This window comes from Larimichthys crocea, chromosome II (assembly GCF_000972845.2).
Source record: "Larimichthys crocea isolate SSNF chromosome II, L_crocea_2.0, whole genome shotgun sequence".
Lineage (NCBI taxonomy): Eukaryota > Metazoa > Chordata > Actinopteri > Sciaenidae > Larimichthys > Larimichthys crocea.
This window is the reverse complement of record NC_040012.1, coordinates 1144159-1166958: the sequence shown is the minus strand read 5'-3', so window position 1 is coordinate 1166958 and position 22800 is coordinate 1144159. Positions and strand designations below refer to the sequence as shown.

Here is a 22800-nt window from a genome sequence, read left to right as displayed (position 1 = left end):
ACAAGGCGCTAAAAGAGGCTGAAAATCTTTGCAAACCGAGATTCGAACGTTCAAAAGTTTCTGTCAAAGTTCTCAGCTTGAGCTTTGATAAAAGAAGAATCAGGTTTATTTTTATCTACAAAGTAAAATCCATGTATTTCAAAGTAAAAGTCAAATTTAAGGACAAAAACATCCATCGTCACCCGACAAACACTAAAATGTGTTAAACTGTGTAAATATATACTGCGAGCTGTCACTTTAATATTCCAGCCTTAGATTATTGTCAACACTGTTTGCATCAATATCTAATATTCATAAATTCATTACGGAGCTGTACTGTTCCTCGTCTTTTATCAAATATTGAACAGGTAAAAACAGCCGTCATGTAAATGAGTGTTAGCTGTCACTCTCTGGAATAACCCGCCTCGCTCATGTTTTATTAATGATCCGCTGAGTCGTTGTTTGCATGAAGAAACGATGATCCTGATCTCTGCCATCGACACGCCACAGAATAATGCAAATATTCTGCAGAGCCAAATGAAAATGTTCCAAGTCAGCGACCAAAGCAAACACCTTGATTTTTCTTTCCTCTAATTCACACATCACGGCTCCGTGCATAACAATCCCCTCGCCGCACTGTGCCGAGTCCTGATAGCAGATCATTGACTGAGCTGCTTTCAGAAGAAAGGAAGGCGTTCACAGTCGCAGGACAAAACTGAACAAAATGGCTCGTGGCACTTTGCTGTGTTCAGGGTTTGAAGGGAGAACTCAGCCCTGGAGAAGCATCAAGCATTCACAGCACACCGTTACTCACCGGTATTATGACTGTACTGTAAAACACAGTGTGTGCAGAGGATGGTTACAGCGTTTATGACGTCAGCTGTGAATTCCTGAGAGGACGATTGGAAGCTTGGAGTTTGTGTTTACTGCCTGCTGTCACCGTCATCAAGCTGTGCGTGACCGTGACGTCTAACTAACCTAAACCTAAAGCAGCCAATTACTGAGGCCTAAACATTTTCTATCCAACTGTCAAAGTAATTAATAGTTTGTTTGACCAAATCAGAGTTGGTGATTTTGTTCCTGTCAAATTGTGTCAAATGTTGTTTTTGTCAACGGAGTCTGGTGACTTTGAACACAGCTCTTCCACAGTATCTCTGCAGCATCTGCTCCATAATATTTATTTTGTATGGACGTTTAATGAGGTTATAATGTCACACTGATCTGCAAGGTCGACCGTGACGGCGTTTTCTGGTTAAACAAAAAGGTCTGTTGTGTACTGTCAGCTGTTTAACGAGTGAATATCCACGTGTGGGATCAATAAAGTTGGTTTTATCTCTGTAGAATAACAAACTGAGGCTTTCAGTGGACGTACATTGATTATATATACTCTATATATAACAAAAAGCAGTGCATTTGTTTGGGACTACTTTCAGCGGTGGATGAATCTACGTTTTGCTGCTTCAGGATATCTGCAGTGGATTTATTTCAAAATAAATATTTTCTTTCAGTTGTTAAACAAAGTTTTTAGATATCACGTCACATTAAACATAAGTAATGAAGTTAATAAACTTTGAAACATTAACAGGTCGACAGCAGCACAAAGTGGACAGTCATCAGCGAGCCGCCCCGCCCCAGAGACAGGCGTCATCTTTATTTTTATCGACGTTCTGTCCGGCTCTCGTGTCGAATGTCTGCGAAACACCGAGAGAACAAATGAGATCAATGATCTGGATCTGTGACGTTAAAGTCAGGACGTTTTCTTCATCTGTCAGTCGGTCGGGCTCATGTTGATGCTGCTGTTTTTGTGGTGTACACAGTGTTTTATTTGGGACACGAGAATCATTTCTGGAGGCTCATAATGTTCTCTCTGTGGTTTACATTTGTTGTCTGGCTTGCTTTAAACTTTAAACCAGGTTCCTCTCCTGCCAGCCGGTTAGTTACATTCAGATGTTCTAGCTTTGAATTAGCCACCGATATAATGGATGAACCGGCAGAGCTCTGGACCTTCAGTCTGGTCTGGTTCAGATGTAACAAGACTCCTGTGATTTATTGATTTAGATGCATATTAACCATCAAGCAGATGTTGCCCGTCAATCACAGCTAGTGATCGTATTGATTTCTGTATAGCGACGCTGACGTGTCGAGCTCCGGTGTGGACCATAGACAGTATGGACGAAGCTTTCGTGTCTTAAACCTGCATTTCTTTGGGGCCGTCCAATCGTGTTGAGTTTTTGGAGAAAAGAGCCGATTTCTCGGTTGATTGAAGAATTTATTTCCAAAGTAGAAGTGGTAAACAGTTTCCTCATCAGTTCATGGTCTCAGTTTCTAGTTTCAAGTTTTTTTCCACACAGCATGACGTTCATTCAGTAAAATATGATCCCATTTAGAGGAAAGTAGACCAAGTCAAGTCCGTCCAGTACAACATACCGGGCTCACCAAACTCAGACGGGACGGAGTCAAAACCAGCGAAACCAAACCAGGCTTGAAAACGTTGGCATGGACTGAAAATGACTTGACGGGAACATCAGACAAGCTAAAGTTTATGAATTGGAAGTGGATCTCCTCAGGTGGATCGATCCAGAGTCTGTGGGACGACAAAGACTTAAAGCTCTCACACTGTCCTCCTTTGGTCCCAAACAAAAAGACAAACAAACCTTGGTTTGGATGAAAAGAGGTTTTGTTCGATTATTTGGTTCTTTTCTAGTCTGAACATTTCTTTGGATTGTTTGGACCTTTCGGACCAATGACAGGAAGTTCTGGGCGATGGCCTGAAGTGGTACACCGCAGTAGAACATCGGGAGATGAGACCCGGCATGCTGTAAAGCTCCGGAGCCCCCAGGCCATCAGAGCTTGTAGAAGTCACATGACCCACGAAAGGCGCTTGTTTATTGAACAGAGCAAGAACGAGCTATCCGACATAAACAAGCTCAGACTGCACCAACGCTCATGTTTTACTCGAGTAGATTTCCCCGGCTCCACTGCTTTCCTCGCACTAATAAAATGGCAGAAGTTGGCAGGGTGCCTGGATGAACCCCGGCAGGTGCAGCGTGTTGTTATGAAGTGAAACAAAAGTCTTCATCATTGTTATTTTTTGCTGTAATGTGGCCTGAAAACTGGCGTACGGCGTGAGTTTGAAGCTCAGAGGAGGAATGACGGCAGAGGTGGATTCTGATGAATAACGGCCGGTTGTTTGTCGACAGAGCAGGAAGCTGTTACTCACCAGCGCTTTTTATTTTGTTCAGACTGAAGTGCTTTCAAACAGTCGAGCTTCATCCGAGCTGAGTCAGATTGCATTCCATGACTGGCTCACGCTCGCCAAGATAAATGAAATCACGCTGTATAATGTGGTCCTCTGTGAGGCTTCAAACACTCGCCTCCTGGGAGATCCTTTCACAACTCTTCCTGCCCCGGCTGATTGAGCGCGCTCAGTGGCTCGAGCGTGTTCGTCACCACCCCTCCATCTTGGCGTCTAGTGGAAGGAAGCTCGCGTACACGACAAACATCCTGTAACAGGCGCGATTAAGATTTGAGCAGAATCTCTGACATTACCAGAGCTGCAGATGAATATTGATGTTCTGTCGACACCGTTTACAGTTCACACTCAGCTGACGAGCGTTTCCTCCACACGACGCCGTGAAAACTGGAGTCTAGTGTCGCGGCTCGAATAAACCACAGAACGCTGTTTTATAACCGAGTTTTGTTCACCGAGGCATCGCTCGGCTCGTGGATCACATCAGTGATTATGATCCAATGAAGTAACATATTAAATATTACATTTCATTATATAATATATCATTTGAGTGTTTTTATACTGTAGTACTACGACTTCTACTTCAGTAAACATCTGAGTACTTAAAGATCTATTTACTATCACTGAACTTTAGATGTCTGCTTACATACAGCACATATAAAGATAATGTATATGAAATTATTAACCACTAAACTTACCTGTTCATGTCTAAAACTATTTTATTGGTGGTTTATATTATATTAAAAACTAAACCCTTTCCTGAAACTGGAAGCTGAGTATCAAACTTTAAAGCAACACGCGACTAAAACTGTTTTTTTTTAATCTTCTTTCCAATTAGTACAAATTCCACCAACATATCAGGACGCAGCTGTTGAATTCTGGGTAAATCTGTGCGTGTCGTGACGCTGTTAAACAGGCGTTTTATTCCTCATAATGAAGCAGAAACAAACATGATAAATGACATTATGTTCTCTACAACACAACAAACAACCAAAATATCAATTTATTCCAAACACAGCAGAAACAGCATTAATCATGTTTTTGGCTCAGAGCCGCTGCTGCAACATATCAGGCGGTCTCCAGTGTTTCCATGCAGATGCTGCTGAGTGATGAACGTCTGTTCGGGTAATGAACACGAGGACGTCCAGAGATGATCAGACACAGCTTTTGTTCATTGCATGTAAAACGGCTCTAATGAGAAAGCTGTAAAGAACAAACCTGCCAATGCAACACCAATACTTTCCACTAAAAGTGACTTTTCCCAAGAACATGTTCTTCAATGCTTTCTGGTGCACAGTCTTATTTTTAGTGTCATAGATTCATAAGGAAAATTATTATTAATAATCTCTTTTAACACAATACAGTTATTACCTTGAGTTCTCTTAATTTGGTTGGATTTTGTTGATGATGAACACGTCTGTTCGAACAGAATCCATCTGCCATAGTTGTGATATTTTTTATTCCTTTTTTAAAAGGAAGGGAGAAAATTAAAAACATGTTTGGAATGGATGTTTTTTATTCACACACTAGTCTGACAAGTCTTTTTGTTTCAGAAACGAATCAACAAAGAGTTATTTTTCAGATGCACTGGTGGATATTTCTGTGTGTTTTAGGGCAAAATGCTTTGTGCTCTCAAAGCATTCTCCTCGATTTCACGTTCTGTGCTTTTTAAAGCGTCTGTGTCGAGGAGTTAAAGTGTGTTTGTAGCTGGGTTTGTTTAAAGACCGGAAACTCCCCCGTGGCAGCTGTTGACTCCTGCCGCTCAGTCAAGGACATTGCCTCTCCTCCGTGTTCGTCGGCAGATGATAACCTGACTCACCATCGCTTACAGGACCGAGAGGAAGCCACGACAAGATGCTTTTTGGTTTTAAGTCCATCGTCTGCAGAATGTGTGAGGTGATTTCAGAGTTTCACGGTTGGTCTGTTTTGGGTGTCAGAGCTGAAAGATCTTCAGGAAACCTCTGACGAGAAGTCAAGGTTTTTGTAGAAGGTTGCCTTGTTGGTTAAAGTAAGACAGAGTGTATGAGGTCAGATTGGATCAACCTGCAGAGTGTTTTCCACCGATGTCAGTTCACTTTCTCTCGGCATCGCTCCTCTCCAGCTGAGAAGGAATTATCCACCGATCAGTTTTGGCAAACCAATTATCTGCAGCGCCACAGGGTGACAGACGCTTTTAATCGTCTTTCATGAGGCCATAAAAGGTGTTTGTCAGCCGGCTGGATGTGGACTTTCTAAATCTGCGGTGCTTCTTGGAGTTTAATTAAGCCTCGAGGATAAAACGGCGTAAAGTCAAGGTGCCGTTTGGGTGAAACCACAGTTGTCTGTCAGCAGCGAGGGTGTAGATGTCAAACTGTCCGAGGAATCGTTACAACATCACGTAAAAATCGGTGTTTGTCGTGATCTGTTGCCTCCAGTGTCAGAGTGTAATCCCACTGTGTAACTATGTCCAGCTGTACTCGAGTATTTACTCTGATTATATTACTCATGATCAATCATCATCCAGGTCCCCAGCAGCAGCTGATCTCACTGCCTAGTCCAGCAGCAGTCAGCCCAGCTCGGCGTCTGTCTTTCAGCCTTTTATTTCACCAAGCTCTCACCAACCACTAAAAGTCAGTCCCACATTTACTCTTGTCCGGCGGCTTCTTGCTCGCTCACTCTCTCCTTTTCTCTTCTTAGCTTCCTCCGTCAGCGTCCTCTTCACTCTCTTCTCCTCTGCCATCATGTCCATAGAAGCTGCTGAGCCTGGTTACCTCCTCTTCTTCTTCCTGGTAGTCCATAACGCCTGTTCAGTTCGTCAGCTTGGCGGTCAGCTCAGAGCGACGGGGACCCGTCGCTCTTAGCTCACCGCCAAGCTGACGAACTGAGCTAACAGCAGCTACAGCTGTCAGCAGTTTACTTCACTGTCCATCATAAACTCTGTAAATCACAGAGAGTTGAGGCGGAGCAGCCGGAGGACATCAGAGGGAAAACCAGAAAACATTTCCTCCATAAAATGATGGTTGACCGACGGCTTCCTCCGTCAGCGTCCTCTTCACTCTCTGCTCCTCTGCCATTACGTCCGTAGAAGCCGCTGAGCCAAAAGAAGAAGGAAAGTGTAGTTAGCGTGATTGCTGCGTCCAAACACAGGCCGCACATTCGTGTTTGTTTGGACCAAAGCTTGCAGCCCGGTTACCTCACGAGGACTCGTCTGCATTCTGGGGACATTAACATACAACATAATTATCCACTTTACTAAACATGATGCAGAATCAACACTGTTACTAAGTGAGCACAGATGTCTGAGCTTTTGATCGTAGCACAAGATCTTCATGAGATGCTCATAATGTGTAGCCACACCCGGCAAAGTAAAAGGGACTCTTAGATTTTAATTAAAGTTTTGCAGTAATAAATAATGAACTATGATTTGCATATTAATAAATCCTCATACATAATTGGGCATTTCACATGTAAGAACATGAATTTCATGCATATATGAATGGACGTCTTAAAGTGTCACATCTAACGATCATTTTAATCTTTCTAAGCAGTAGATACTGTTGATTTAATTTATTAATTGTATATTTTGTAATCGCCATTGGCTGATTTGGATGGAAGCACTTTATAGATTAATAAATTGAATATTGAACCCAAAACCTTTTTTATTCTCCTCGTGTTGTTGCCTGCAGCCGGCAGAGCCATTCGACTGCATAGAAAGTTTTTAAAATCCATCATTCTGGCAGCTTTTGTTGGAGAAAGTTCTTATTTCTTGGTGCTGTCACTGTAGTGAGGGGAAAGAAGAAGCCCCTCTTGGAACTGTCATGTTGAAGAAAAAGGTGACATGATCTGTATGGGAAACCTGGAAATCCACAAAACTGCCTCTCGTGGATATCTGAGGCCTGCTGAGTTCATGGAAACACCGGATATCCATCAGCCTGGACATGTGCACGCTGAGCAGACGCTCAGTGACTCACAGTAAGGCGATCTGGCAGCTCTACAGGTGTGTTGTAGCCTGCAGGCCCTCAGGTGCACACGACGCCGACACCCTGTCGTTCTCGACTGGCCCCCGCAGCGCCGCCATGAAACACTGATGTTTGCACTTCAAACGGGGCTAATCTTACTCGGCTGAAGCCTCAGATCAAGTTCACTCTCCAAATGTAAATCTTAGCGCCGTCCGACAGCAGGTGTGAACGCCGTGCGATTGATCCACCGCTTTGATCTCGCTCTCGTTAGTTCAGATTAATTTCAGGGTGAGTCTCCCGGAGGAACCTGATACGACACTTCCTCTTTTCTCACCACTGCCTCCTCCACTGTGAGGTCAGGGGTCAAAGGTCAGGGCCGGCTACAGAATGGCAGCGCTTACACTTTCCTGCTCAGAGGAGTCCATCAGATTTATCCCCGACATGTCTTTAGTGTCTTTAAACAACCCAAAGATATTCAGAGAAAAGCTGCAAACGTTCACTTTGTAGAAGCTGAAACTGGAAAAGACCGACAGATATGAGCCTCCATCGTCCTGATCAATCCAAACCCTGTTCAGAAAACAAGCTTGCTGACAAAGTTCAGACTTTTTACAGTTTGGCATCGTGATGAAGTGGGAACACGCCATCAGAAACGGAGCCAACCAGAGGTGGAGGCCTCCAACGTGGCTCCCAGAGGTTGTGTTGCATCATGCAAACACACCGAGGCAGCAGTCTGTGCAGCCCACACACACACACACACACATACGAGGTGAGACAAAGAGACGTGGTGTCCACGTCCTGACAGCAGTCGTCCAGGAACGCGTCTTAATCTTCCTGGACGTTTGGGCGTGAGACCAAAGGAATAATTAAGATGTGGCGACAACCTCCAGCCCCCATCGCCGAGAAAAAGAAAATGATTTCTGTGACATTGACTTAATGTGCGGGCTGTCAATTATGCGAGGTAATACTGCACGCGTCGATGGCGCTGTAGATTAGGTGTGAATGGCAGCTTTATGAAGGCAGTGAAGTTGCGGAGGTCTCATTTGTCAGATTTAGAGCGACTCGGCCTCCACGCTGCTGCCGCTCTCATTTCAGCCCGTGAAACGCCGGCCTGATTAAAGATACAGGGCTCATCAAAATGCTAAATACAAGGGTGGTGATTTAGCTTCAGTTCTGCATGTCAGGGCGGATTGAACAGCAGTGTGTGTTTCCAAGCTGCGAGGAGACAGAATCACTTTGTATCCGGGTGCAGTCATTTGTCTCGACGGCATCGAGGCAGACGCTGAAACAATCAACACACAGCAGAGCAACACAAAGTACTGACTCACAGTGTTAGTGTGAAAGTGATCACACTGTGTCACCAACAAGGTTTGCACTGACGGAGATCCAACAGAACGTAAAGGTCCACACTCTGTTTTCATCAGTGCTCGTGGTTTTTCTTACTTTAGAATGAGACACGTTCATTTCCATGCTGTCCATCATGTTTCCTCCATCCCTCATTGGTCAACGCAGCAGCATTCTCCAGGTAGCAGGACGTCGTTTCAGCTTTGAACTCTCTGAGCTGCTCGAGATGTTTGTGAAGCTCGCTCTCATTGTTGAGTCTCTGAGGAGACTGTTGGACCTGCTGTTGTTTACATGGATGGAGTGAAAGGAACTTTCAGAGGTTTGAGGTTTGTTGTAGCTGGAACAGCTGCAGGGAACAGCGGTGACAAACTCATCTGGCTCGTCTCCGCGCTGTAGGAGTTATAATCTTCTGTGGTAACGGTTAGAAAAATCAAAGCATTGTGATATTTTAACGATGGATCATTTTGTAGCTCTGACAGCAGCTTTGATAAATTCTTGGTGGACTTTAAGTTTGTGTGAGTTCAGTCAGGATGTCGGACAAAGAAATAATCGACACAGAAACTAAAAGTTTAGCTGTAAATATCTTCCCGGCTGTGATAAAGACTCTCTGTCATGTTTGTGCACAGACAAACTCCAGCAGAAGAAACTCATTTTGTCCAAAGCGTGGACAGAAAACCGATCCGCGATCAGTATTTCAACCCAAGGCTGCACAGATGAAGCAACAAGGAAGGCAACTGATTGAATAGTAGTTGCTATTCAATCAGTTGCCTTGTAATTACTATTAACACTTTTACAATGTTTCATACAAAAGCATGCTTTCAGACTTTTTCAGAACCAGTACTTTGTCCTATTTTGCATCAAGAATTCAAGATATTTATTGATATTCTATTGGTCCAAAGTTCTGCTACCGTGACAACCTCAGATTAAACCCACAAAGCTCAGATCAGAAGATTCTGGTTGAATAAATGTGATGTCACGTGAGTGGAGGTGTTCAGTTTACCAGACCTCATCTCTGTTGCGGCCTCGAGGCTCCACGCCACCAACATTTGGAGGTTGAGTTGCATTCTGGGTAACGTAGTTGGCACGTTTTTATATGTAAGAATGGAAAAGATGATTGAAGTGTCCATTTTGAGTCAGATACTGTTGTTGGAGCGCAGTGATGAATCAGCGCAGAACTGTTTTAATATGTTTATCGTGGTCGAGGGTCAAAGGTCACGACCCAGTAATAGTATCCTGGTGGAGACACATGAGAAAACTGGAAGTGTTTGCAGATGGGAGCAGATCTGTTTACTCCCAGACCTCAAACTCTCCACAGGAAGTGTGCAGCTCTCAATGTATTTACAGCAGAAAGCAGCTGTGTCTCTTCACGTTGGTGGTCTTCATACGTGGGAATTCTTCGTGTTTGCTTTGCTGGCGGGTGTTTACTCCGATAGCAGCTTGTCCAACTACTTTTGAAGACAAGACCGTGATATCTGCCAGATGAAGAATCAGCTTCTTGTTGGTCCAGTTGGTTCAGCTGGTGTCAGCAGAGTCGATCGAAGTCTCTGTGGTTCATCCAGGACGATCAGGAGGGAAGAGAAGACTCTTAGACCTCCTTTAAAATGAAATGATCTGAGGTTTATACCTTCAGCTAAACCTGCAAAAGTAATGCTCTATCTTACATAATCAATATTGATGTAAAATGGTTGATGCAGTTTGCTCAGGTTGAAATAGTTGCAGTGAGATCCCTTTTTCATCTTTGTGTGCTCACTGCAATCTCAGAACCCATCGGATATCGTCTCTTTGGCCTCTGGGGTTGGTGGCTTATTCGCTCAGGCATGATTGGTCAATGCTACACGGACTACAAACGGAAACCAGAACGGTTCTGGTGCCAAAATCTTGCTCCCTCAGCGACAGATATCTGTTTTTAGAGCTCACACTGAGCAACGTGGCTCTGTTTTTGGTCTCCACCCCCTCCAGAGTGAAATAAGTGACTCTATAAGCTGCTAAATCTTCCATTCTCTCAGCCAGCCGGTCTCTAACTGTGCCTGTACGCCGCGTTCAGTCAGTTCATCACTTCTTCGATGCTGCCAAACCAAAACTAGAAGCTAAAAGAGGTTAAACGAGCCGCAGAGTTGGTGGCGATTCTCGGCGAGTCCGTCAACTTCGTTCACGAGGTCAGTGCTGTCATTGTTATATGATAGGGGGCGCTGTGGGTGGATACAGCACTGCCAAGTGACGCTACATGAAAAATGTTTTTATGTATAAAAATAGAAGCTCTGTTCTTTGTTCTGAAATTTGTATATTTACATATTTATAGAGCATTCTGCGTTTAGTCAATATGATCCAAAAATGCTGGCGGTTAAAGAGTTAATATTAGAGTCATTTGATCAATTGTTAATAAAGAAATATTGATTAGTGCCGCTCTAAATGTAAATACTGCCGTCTGTGGGGATTCATTTATTCACACGCTCCGTCTCTGTTGACACCACATCCTTTATTTCAAGCACTGCATTGTGGGGAACACCATGGAAACGCAGCAGCCCCCGTTTCCAGCATTAGAGGACGTTGTCCTTTTTGTTTTTCAGCCTTCCAGTCTCATGAAACCATGACGGCACATCCAGACAGCCACATTCTGCTCCTGTTAGCCACGCTGCCTCCACCACGCCGGACTAATTTCCCCTTTATTTGTGAAGCCTCTCCTCCCAGATCAGGCGGAGAAAAGCGCTTTCTGTTTCCTGAAGATGAAAACGAGTCGAGGCTTTAAAGTGAACCGCCGTCCTTCAGGTTCCTGCAACTCGTTAGACCTCACGTCAGGCGACTCGAGTATCAGTGACCTGTTTCCAAGCGGGGACGTCGACCATACGACCTCTGACAAACACAAAATTAATTTATTTTTTCCTCCTGTAAAAACCTGACACGTCACATGACAACCACAAATTCATTTGTTTTAACGGAGCTTTGAATTTTTAAATTAAGGTTCAGATTCAGGTGCATTCAAATCCGTAAATATTAACATTTGTTTAAACAACATTTAACACGTCATTAGGACGTCTTTCATTTTAATTAATATTCAAACTCAGAGGTGGTTAATGTGTTCAAGTGTTAAATTAAACATGGAAACAGTAAAAAATATATTTTATCGTAGTCCATCAATTTCTCCATTAATGTGCCCATAAAAAAGATTCAGTTGACTTTGATGTAATTTGTCAGTTTTAATGTTTTTTTCACCCTTTAAGTACCTTAACATTTATTAATTAATAATCAGGCCATTAATCAAATCAGTGATGTTTTAATTCAGGCTCAGATTCAATGGTAAATTGTCAATGTTATGAGGTTTTCTATGGAAACTATGGAAACCCAGATAAAATACCTTAGTATATTTTAATTCATTAATTTCAATAATTAATTTTCTCTTTAATAAGGATGATAATGACATCATTTGGTCAACTTCCATGAGTTTAGAAAGCTTTAAACGATGATTAGATTATTAATACATTGTAATCCAACTAATTATTCTATTATGATTATTATAATCCAACACTCAATCCGTCAGTGTCACCAAAATAAAGAGATTTGTTCTTTTATAAAAACATTTCATCTTTTAAATCCTCTGAAACAAAAGACGACGTTAATGATTGAAATAAAAACATTTGAAACTTCACGGCGTTTATATCTCCACGTTCAGCAGCTGTAAACTCACCCACATGTTTTTATCGTTCTGACATTTTATTATAAAATGAATTAATATATTTCTGTTATTCCATCAGGAGGAGGAGAGGTAACGTCAGACAAAGTGTTGTTGCTTGTTGTGGCGTCGCCCTCAAACAATAAATCAAATGAGTCCATATCTGATGTGTTCATACTCTGCTGACTGATTTGACCTCTGACCCTACAAAGACTCATTCCAGTGTCTCCACACATCAAACTTGTGTTCTTGTATTTTTCCTTCAAAGCTGCAAAGATACATAAATCTGTTATAATCCATCATGTGACTGATGCAGTTCAGCTGCCGGAGGGAAAGCTGCAGCGCTGTGAGCTGAGGCTGAATGGATTCATAATCGAGACGTCTCCATCAAACATCAGCTCTTCTGCGTCCTGCAGACCGAGTGCTGTCTTTATGTCCCGTCACTCTTGTTATTAGCCGCGGGATAAAGAGCAGCTTCTTGCTGATGGTGATGAATTCTGCGTGACAAAGCCGCCCGCCGAGGCCGATTCATACATTTATTTATTCTGCAGGAATTGATTGAACCAATATTTTCGTGCCAGAGGTGATTCATAATTCAGCGGTGCTGTGTTTTAATCCTGCAGCCATCATACATCATCCTTCCTGTGGTTTGTTGGTATGCATGTGTGCAGCTATCCGGGCCTTCCTTTATTCTCCTCAGCCTTTTGTCGCTGAGCCTCAGGAGCTCATATTCTCTGCAGGGTTTGCTGTGAAGCCATTAGCCGCCGCCGCGCTCAGGGTTATCTGAAGCCGGGGTCGACTCCTGCGCATCTCTGAACCCACAGCAGCGTCTGCAGCTCCGGTTACCTCCACGCTCCACACGGCTCTGCAGCGCTTTGTGCACCAATTAAAATGCATCAAGTGCAAATCACCTGCTGGGTGGGGGGGCCGGGGCCTGGTGTCCTCTGCTGTGCCCAGAATTGGAATGGGACCTGATTAGTCTCGCATCACAGACTCTGCGGGTGAATCCATTCAATGCAGCAACAAGGGAGGAGGAGGGAGGAGGGAGGAAGAGGAGGAGGAGGAGGGAGGAGGAGCTGCTGGGAGGCTGAAAAAGTTCCTCATATAAATCTGTCAGTGGCTCCGAGTCTGTGACCCGGATGATGAAGACGAGCAGCTCTGAAAACAAACAGTTCCTTTATCCGGACGCATTTTAGAATCAACACACAGAAAATAAAGTCGTGAACTCTGAACGTGGAGATCTGTGATTTCATCTCCATCACCGTCCCCGTCTTTATAATGTCATGGACTCCCACAATGCATTGTGGAAACTGATGAAGGCGGACGCTGTGTTGGCAGGGAGGGTCATGTGTGTGTGTGTGTGTGTGTGTGTGTGTGTGTGTGTGTGTGTGTGTGTGTGTGTGTGTGTGACAGTCAGCTGTTTGTGCCTCTGGAAGACGACGGACTGGACGAGTCGCTAAGAAGTTGCCAAAAACGACAAACGTCTGCAATATTTCTGTTTTATTTTGAAAATCTGGAATTATCCAGTGAAGGATCTGTTGTCAAGTATCAGTGTTCAGTCAGGACCAGGACCAGGACCAGGACCAGGACCAGATAGTACACAGCCTACCAGCCTTTGGTAGTTAATATGTAGCTTTTGTAGCTCTGTGGTTTTTCCTCATGACCCTGCTGTGTGAGAGTCTTTGACAGTTTTGGTCTTAAAATAAAATACCTAAAAGATCCAGTCTGAGACTGAGACAAGACCAACAAAAGACACGAGGACAACACGAGTGCCATCCAAAGTAACTAGAGCTGCGTCCACACGTCGCCCGCCCGACCGATCAGGAATCAATAATCAGTTCTGCTTTATGCTCAGCTAGGCTGAGCACCTTGATGTGATTCATGAGTCAGATCTAAACTGATCTGGTTTTGGTTCAGTCCGTCCGTCTGTGGTCCACGTCTCGCTGCTGGTTTCTCAGCGCAGGTCAGCGTCTCCTCGGAGGTTTCCTTCTCCAGCTGAATCTTTTGTCTTCCAGAGAAACAGACGAACGTTAAACCGAAGCTGTAAAATCTCATGGAGCAGCGTTCGCATTGGGTCACGTGACGCAGCTTCAGGATCAGTACAGGGTCAGAATGTTTCATCTCTGCAGCCGTTAACACGCCGCAGTGAGATTGATGTGACTGCTGGTGTTGGATGAGGTTAAAGACGGAGAGCAGAAGAGAAGACAGGACGGACGTCCACACAGACCTGGACCTCAGAAGAGAAGACAGGACGGACGTCCACACAGACCTGGACCTCTGCACGGCGTCGATCAACAACATGCATCAGGTTTGACAGTGTGTTGTTCCTGAATGACTCTCTGTGTGCAGGCACCTCGGGAACAGTGGGAGGTCGTGACAGATTTGGGGTTTGTTGCGTGCTCGTGGCGTCCACGAGGCTCATGAACAGTCCCAGCATGCAGAGAAGCCGTAAACAGTCTGGAGGAGGACAAAGCCCCTCTCAGTCTGTGCCGGCTCTCTGAAGAGCTTTCCACAGTAAAAGCTCTTCACCACAGAAATAAAGCAGATTTATTGCAGCAAATCACAAAGACAGAGCAGATCTGCACAGCCTGCAGAGGGGGAACAAACCCAGGGATGTAAAAGTCACAATTAACACTAGTTATAAACCCTGAGATGTTTATTCCATCAAAGCCCGGACGGCGTTTTCACTGCAATAACCATGAAATGTATTTACATTAAAGCTGCACGTGGTAACTTTTATTAAAAACTATTTTGGTGGGAGAACATGAGGCAGAGCATCTAACGTCGTGTCAGGTGGAGCTTGGTCACTCTTAGCTTCCTCTTCACTCTCACGCCTCTGCCATTATGTCCGTAGAGGCTGCTGAGCCTGTTCGCCCAGCTCCTGTTCTGGCACGACACCCCGGGCCTGTAACCGCAGCGATACGCAGCTGTTCCAGTTCAGAGGCGTCCCAGCAGACAGGCCTTCAATGCAAACAAACACACAGTGATGTTCTGTTAATTCTCCAGCCATCGTCGTATATAGAGAAATTATACCGTATGAAGTTATGGGGCTGTAATTATGCAAATTGCACCGTGGTTTGCGGGGGTGGAGGGAGCTGAAGAGGACAACACACGAGCTGATTCACAGCCGGCAGCGAGGTAACGAAGAGGATGACGATGACGACGACGATGAAGCAGGTTTCTGGTTTTACAGCCTCCGAGCTGCAGCTGGAAACATCTGGAGGAGTCGTCGTCATGGAGATAAACCAGCAGTGAATGCATCACGGCCTGATGACGGCTGTCTTCTTCTTCTTCTGAGCCGGTGTTCATCTCTGTGTGTCCAACAAAGAGAGGGTGATTAGCCTAGCTTAGCACAAAGGCTGGAAGCAGGTGGAAACTGCTAGCCTTATTTTCATCACTTTGATTGGTTAAACCTCTCGACCCCCGTCTAATGAAGTCCTGATCTTTGTGTGGTGGATAGTTTAAGCTGTCCTCAGTTTGTGTTGTGACGGAGATCCTGACCCACCATCACCGTCAGCAAACAGGGACTGACCCGGCTCTCTCTGCCCAGACAGAGGCTGTTTACTGGGGGAGAGTTCACGAAGAGTCGACAGGGAGGACTGAGCGGGTCGCGGTGTCGGTTCATTGTCCTCGGTCTGGAGGGTTGACGAAGGTCCATCGCAGCTTTTATGCTGTAGGACCATTAGAGAGTTATCGCTCCTTCTGTCCACGCCGGCTGTGAAGTGATCCCAGATGTGTCGTAAAAGACGGGCGATAAAATTCACACCCTAAACTTTCACTGAAGCAAATACTGCAGCTAAAAATCTGCTTTTTTCTGTTCAGGACTCCCGTGTGTGTTTCCCACGTCCCACTACAATGATGCAGACCCCCCGCCTGGTTTGTCCCAGTCTGCTGAAGCCTCCTTTGTGTGCGGTAGATTTCAGCCTGCAGGGACGCTCTAACTTCCTGTCCTCAGTAAGACCGTGACAACAGAACAAAGTGGACAGACGGCTAAAAGCTGCCACCGAACACAGAGAATGAAGACGCCTGCGGTTCTTCCTGTCCGCTCGCTGCCTCGGCCTCTTTTCTGGGTTTTGTTTTGGGCCCGAGTGCCTCTACGTCCTGTCAGAGTGAAGAGGGAAGGTTCTGGAAAACCAGCAGCTGCAGACAGAAAAGCACAGCTGACTGATGACCCGAAGGAAAACCAGCTCGTTAAATCACGGAGCTCATGCCGTCAAGTTCTTTATGTTCATTTTCTTTATTAATTTAAATTCTTTAAAGGGCCGGTGTGTTGGAGTTACAGGTGTACTCACAGATTACAGCCCCCTCTCTCGCCCTCTCCTGAAGTAGACACAGTGATGATCAAGAGTGAGTGTTTAGTTTGTCTGCCCTGGGCTACAGTAGAAACATGGTGGTTTGAACACAACTGTGTCCACCCGTGTCCACCCGTGTCCACCCGTGTCCACCCGTGTTCACCCCTGTCCACCCGTGTCCACCTCACACAGTACCTTTGTTTGTTTGTTTGCTGCTGTTGTGACTGTAGTTGTTGTCAGCTGGTGTGTTCTTGCAGCACAGTGTGTCTGCATCTCTTATTAGCCTGTTTACACACACACACACACACACACACACACACACACACACACACACAGAAAAACGTCGTCAGCATTAAGAGGAGAAACAAATCAAACTAAAACATCGAGGCTCTTTAATGCTTCAAATGTTTTAATTCGTATTTATTTCAATAATTGTTGATCGTCGGACGTTTCAGAAACATTGTTTCGAAGGATAGTTCATGTTTCGGATCCAGCGTTGGATTAATAAAGTCTAAAGACACCGAGAGTTTAAGTGAACCAATGAACTTAAATAAAATCAAATTAAACTTAAATAAAGAAGTTGGGGAAACAAAATGTTTATATATATTATATTTAATTACCCCCAATTTACAGTTAATTCACATTCATTTTCTATAATTCTCATGACGAGTTTCGAAGCTTAACTTCCCATGGAAATTTACCAGAAACTTTCCACCCCTTTGCAACTCTAATCAGCAGATCAATCGATCATGGAAATAATTAGTTGCAGTGAAACTTTTCTCTGTTTGTTTTCTGTTCCTGACACATTTTCACCTCGGAGACGTCGTCGCCGTGTCCAGGCTGAATGTTTCCACCTTCCACACATGAAACATTTTGAAGGTTCAAAAAATCTTTAAATCATCATTTTGAACCTGATCCCGTCTGCTTCCCGCCTCTGTGGGCTGACAGATGCTCACACGATGTGTAATGGCAGCGTAAGTCAGCGCTGCCTGCAAATAAAATCGAGCCAGATTTATAGTTTAAAGTGCTTTACATCGGCAAATAGCTTTTCCATTAACAGTAACAGCAAAAATATTGAGAGCAGAACATCAACAGCATTCCTGTTGCTTGAAGGACATCTCTCTTCATTTGCACTGCACTTTTTATAAGTGCACCAACTCTGAAAGTATTAAATGGCTTCTGCAAAATCTCTGAAATAAAAGCAGAGTGAATAGAAGAGACGTTTGATGAAGCCTCTTTGTGCCTCTGCTGTGTTTCATCAATGAAATATGTGGCGTGTTATTAATAGTTGAGACGACTACAATCAGAGCAGCATGAGTAAAACAGCGTTAGTGACAAAGGCATTAATAGAAAAGCTTTCATAACGAAGGAAACATAATTAAAGTGTCGTCAGACAGAGGTGACAGGAAGCTGTGTGTGTGTGTGTGTGTGTGTGTGTGTGTGGGCTGTAAAATAAATAAAGTACATTTCATTGCGTTTCATTTCTTGAACGCACTCAGCCGGATAACGAGTCGGTCCGACGGGCTCGTTAGATGAGAGAGTCTGAAGTTTGTCACCTCGGCCCGGTCCAGGATGAGATGTCAGACTAAAACAGAGCCTGTGATTTACAGAGTTTCCTGATGGACAGCGAAGTAAACTGCTGCCAGCTGTAGCTGCTGTTAGCTCATGTTAGCTCAGTCTGTTAGCCGGGCTGTGAGCTCAGAGCAGCGGGGGTTTGGACCACCGGGAAGAAGAAGAAGAAGCAGAAGGTCGTAACGAGTCTCCGCTCTGATTAAATCCCCTCGAAGCCGACTGCTGTTCACATTTCAGAGTAATTGGCACTTCATGGATTTCCAGCCGCGATGGCAGAGTCTGTCTTTTCCACACTGGTCACTGTCGTCGACTCCTCGGTTCTGAATCTGTCGTGACACCGACCGGCCACCACAGACGTCGTTAACGAGGTTCTGTGGGAAACTTTTGATAAATACCCTCTTAAACTAAACCATCTGGGACTTTTCCTTGATATTTAGAGAATTCCAGGTTTTCCAGGCTGTGACATTATGCACATTCCTGCTTTAGACTCTGTCGTGGAGGATTCAAGTCTTAATTGTCTTGTTAGTAAGAAACCGAACCGCCGACAGGCCCGAGTGACCCGGCTCGGCTTAGAGAGACTTCCCTGGAGGTCAATTACTTCCTGCTCCGCCGCTGCTTCAGACTCCAGAATGAACCTGGAAGGACCTGGAGTCTTTGTGTCGCTCTGATCTGCTGGACATGAATAAAACATCAAAGCTGTTATCTTCACGCCGCACTCTCAGCTTCCCAGGTGAAGATTAGACTGCTGCAACAGCTGATGGAGCCAAACGAGCCGAGCGGGCCTCCGGGCGGCTCGCAGTCAGACGGACAAATTAGTCCCAGTTAGAGACGAGGAGGAGGAGGAGGAGGAGGAGGAGGAGGAGGAGGAGGAGGAGGAGGAAGGCAGGGCAGTAATTAGACAGCAAGTCCTCCTGCAGCATCTGCTCAGACTCACTGTCACAGCTGAAGGTTCAAATCTATCACATACATCACAGAAGAGCACAAAGAGTCTGAGTGCATGATAAAACCATCTTTGACTTGTTTACCTGTGGAGGAGGGAAGGAACATTATGATACCATATTTAAAATCCTGAACCGCACTTTGTTTCCTTTCCTCACATTTCAGGATGTGAAGTACTGGGCAGGAAGTCAGACAAGCTTTCAGAATAAAACACCCTGATCCGTTATGGTACTTACCAAATGAATGAAAACCAGGTGAATGAAGGCGTATGAGTCTGAGAATTAATATTTCAAAATAAAATGATGACAAATGATGAAAAAATAAATATAAAATACATAAATATTAAAGTGTTTTTTAAAAATTAAAACATGATATGATAAATGTCTGAACCAGGCAATGACAATCCGTCTTATAAAAGAATAAACATGAAAAAACAAACTAATTCAATAATTCAGAGTCTTTATTATTTTAAGTTCAGATCCTTGAAGGAACTAAAAAACTGAAACTGAATATAAAAATGCTAAATATTCAGGCTAGAGGACGTCAGCGTCTCTGCGTTGTCTGTAGCAACAAGGAGGCGGTGGAGGCGGTGGAGGAGGTGGAGGAGGAGGTGGAGGCGGTGGAGGAGGAGGTGGTGGAGGCGGTCAGGGTTTCATGTTTTATTCAAACAGCAGAGGAGAACAGAGAAAAGCTCTTCACACAGAAACTCATCCAGCTGCTGCGGTCAGGAGTTTAAAATAGATCCAGGAACAATCGGACGACAGCGGCCGAGCAGCTCGCAGCGTTTAGTCTTTATTAGGCTCAATGTCTCCACAGCCCATTGGTCGATTCTGATGATGGACACCTCTGTCGACCAGTCAGAGTTAAGAGAATCGAGGGGTAGCACCCAAATTCACCTTTGAAACATCCAGAATGAAGTAAACCCACAGAGAAGTCTGTCTGTCCTTAACATGCAGGACACACGAGGAGACGTCAGAGACTTAAAGTCTTCAGAGATTTTCTTCACCCTCCTCGTGATGGCAGCAGAATAACTGTCCAACCTTTTCCCAGCAGGCTTGTTTTTCACGTCCCAGTTTTCCTCCCGCGGGGTCGAGACTCTCCCACATTTCTCTCCATCTAGAACTTTCCTTCAAACAACCCGTACCAGCGTTTCGAAGCTTCAGCTTCTTTTCAGCAGCAACGCGGCAACAATAAATGTTTCCTGGCACATGATGACGGAGAGCTGCTCACGCCTCCTCCTCAGCCAGAGACGTAGTGATGTTGGGTTACCTTTTTTAAAAATGTCCTTAAAAAGTCCTTGAAATTCAAAAGAAGCACACAACTCTGTTTCATATTTGAAGTTTTCTCCATCAAGTCATAATCAGATCTTTTCCTTGACTCATCACCGTCTGAAACTAAATATTCCAGGGAAGTGTAAATTTATTCCAGCCTGGCTGGAAACTGATCTTTCATATCGATCGTCTTCTGACGGCTCGGCCTTTTGTCACTTCTACTAACTGGCTCGGCTAAAACTAAGTCTGACCTGGTCTGCTGTGGTCCACGTTCTGGTCTTTGCTGACATGCAGGTCTTAAGTTGAGTTCCAGACCTGACGTGTTCTGATCCAGTAACGTTAGACACGATACGAGACGAATGGTTTTGTCAGCGTCTGTGCAGTTGGAGAGGTCAGAATCAAAACAAACACAGATCTACCGATCGCATGTTTTTACTGAATATCGTCCGATAACGAAGGACGACGATCAATCTGGACATCCCTGAAGAATTCTGTGTTACAGTGAGTTTATCATTTTATTATTCTTTAAAATTCACCTGGAAGCAGGAAACACTCTTTGAAACTCGTGCTTTGGTTTTGAAGGTCTCGTAGTCGGCCTTGCATCTGTCAGATTTCTAATTATGTGCTGCTGAATGACATAAATATATATAAATGATAAAACCCTGAAAGAAGTCTGTTGGAGCTGCACAGCGATAAAATCGGCTTACTGCTGTTCTTTTTCGTTTGTGTGTGTGTGTGTGTGTGTGTGTGTGTGTGTGTGTGTGTGTGTGTGTGTGTGTTTGATTTCTCCGCCTGCAGTCTGTGAATGTTCATCAGGTGTGTGCTGGCGGGTGGAGTCAGTCTCTGCTATTCAGATGAAGTAATTAGGCAGCTCAGCAGGAAGCTCGGCAGCGACTTCACCACAGAGGAGCAGCCGTTACATGGAGACAAAAGCAAAGTGTTGCCGCTGAGGGTTTATGAGCTCTGAGGAGCAGCTGTGAGCAGCTTCTGTTTCACCAGCTTGCCCCTTAAAATGTCATTTTTTTTAAAAGCAGTCCAACATGGAAAATGTTGCTCACGACTTCAACGAGGAGCTGGAACAAGCTGAATATCTGTGCAGCTCTGAAGCTGACGGGGAACATTAGGATTCATGAGCGACCACAAACTCCTAAACACACAGAAAACTGCAACATTTGTGAGCGTGACAGGGCTTTGAAGTCCCATCATGCATCTGTGATGGCGGTGCGTTGCATGAATGTCACGCCTCCTCCTCCCTCTCCTGTTTCACGTCTCAGCTGAGGACGAACTCGCCGCTTTTAGAGAACCAGATCAATACGGCAGAGAAGGTTTCACTTCTCTATGAAATGAAAACCTCACTACGGTGTGTGTGTGTGTGTGTGTGTGTGTGTGTACATTTTGTTGCTAATACTGCAGTACTTGATATTAGTGCATGTTGAACGTTGTTTATTCTCAGAGTTTTTCTCTTTGTATTGCAGAGGAATGTTTAAATATTCAAAACATTCAATTGTCTGCAGGACGTAAACGTCCCCTCTCAGTTAGGTGGTCAGTTTTCTTTCTTTAAAATATTTAAAAGTCACATTCAGTATTTGTCCTGGAGTTTCCTCTCCTGAGGTTAACGAGGTCCCGTGTGGGCCTTGAGGTCCCATGTGGGCCTTGAGGTCCCGTGTGGGCCTCGAGGTCCCGTGTGGGCCTTGAGGTCCTCAGCAGTATTAGTTGTTTGGCTTTGGTTGGGAACAGTAGGTGCCAGTCTATCTCAACACTGTGGTGTCCAGGGTCACAGAGACCTGTTGCTGCCTTCATAGACATAATAGATAGCTTGTTGTTGACGGTCCAATCTGCGTAAACAGACATCTGTGTCTCCAGACTAGAACATGCTGACAATAACACCTCCATGGGTAAAGACATTCTCTGTGACTCATTCTGGGCGTGTAGTATTTGTGCTGTTATCTTGGGGTTTAAAGTCGATCCACCAGGATGAGTTGGGCAGAATGTGAGACCGACTCAGGCACTTCTGATGAACTTTGAGAGTGTCTCTAATTCTCCTTGGCCAAGCGTCAATAAATAATACAGCATCAGACATCAGAGGCTCCTGAACACTTTCTGAACTCCTGACCTTTGACCTTTGACTTCAGCAACTTCTCCACAACATGCTTATGTTGAAACACCTTTAAAGTAAATTTTCTTTTTATTTGTCAGGCCCGGACTCAAAGGAGGACTCAGATGCAGAGTTTGGCAGAGAGCTGTTTTATTCAGATCAACAAATTCCCTCGACTGAGTGAGGCTATGAAAAACGGCCTAAACTAGGGAAAACAAAAGATCACTCCAAAGGAGGAAAAAACTCTAAACTAATCTATTTAAGATTAACAAAATCAAAATCACTCACAAGGAGGAAAAACAAATGGCAACGAAACATTAACTTAGGGCGCTCCAACGAGGCTGAAAACACACGAGGCTATACACTAAGAAACAGAAGGGCTAGGCTAAGAAGGTACAACAAAAAATCACTCATACGAGGAAGAAAACAAAAGAACACTAGAGCAATAAAGCTGTG

General features: G+C 44.5%; 1 protein-coding gene across 1 annotated transcript in view; it reads left to right on the top strand.

Annotated features, from left to right (window-relative positions):
* The window catches only part of tmeff1a (transmembrane protein with EGF-like and two follistatin-like domains 1a), a 67372-nt gene that overhangs the window by 1221 nt on the left and 43351 nt on the right, over positions 1–22800 (top strand). The gene's annotated exons all lie outside the window — the stretch shown is intronic.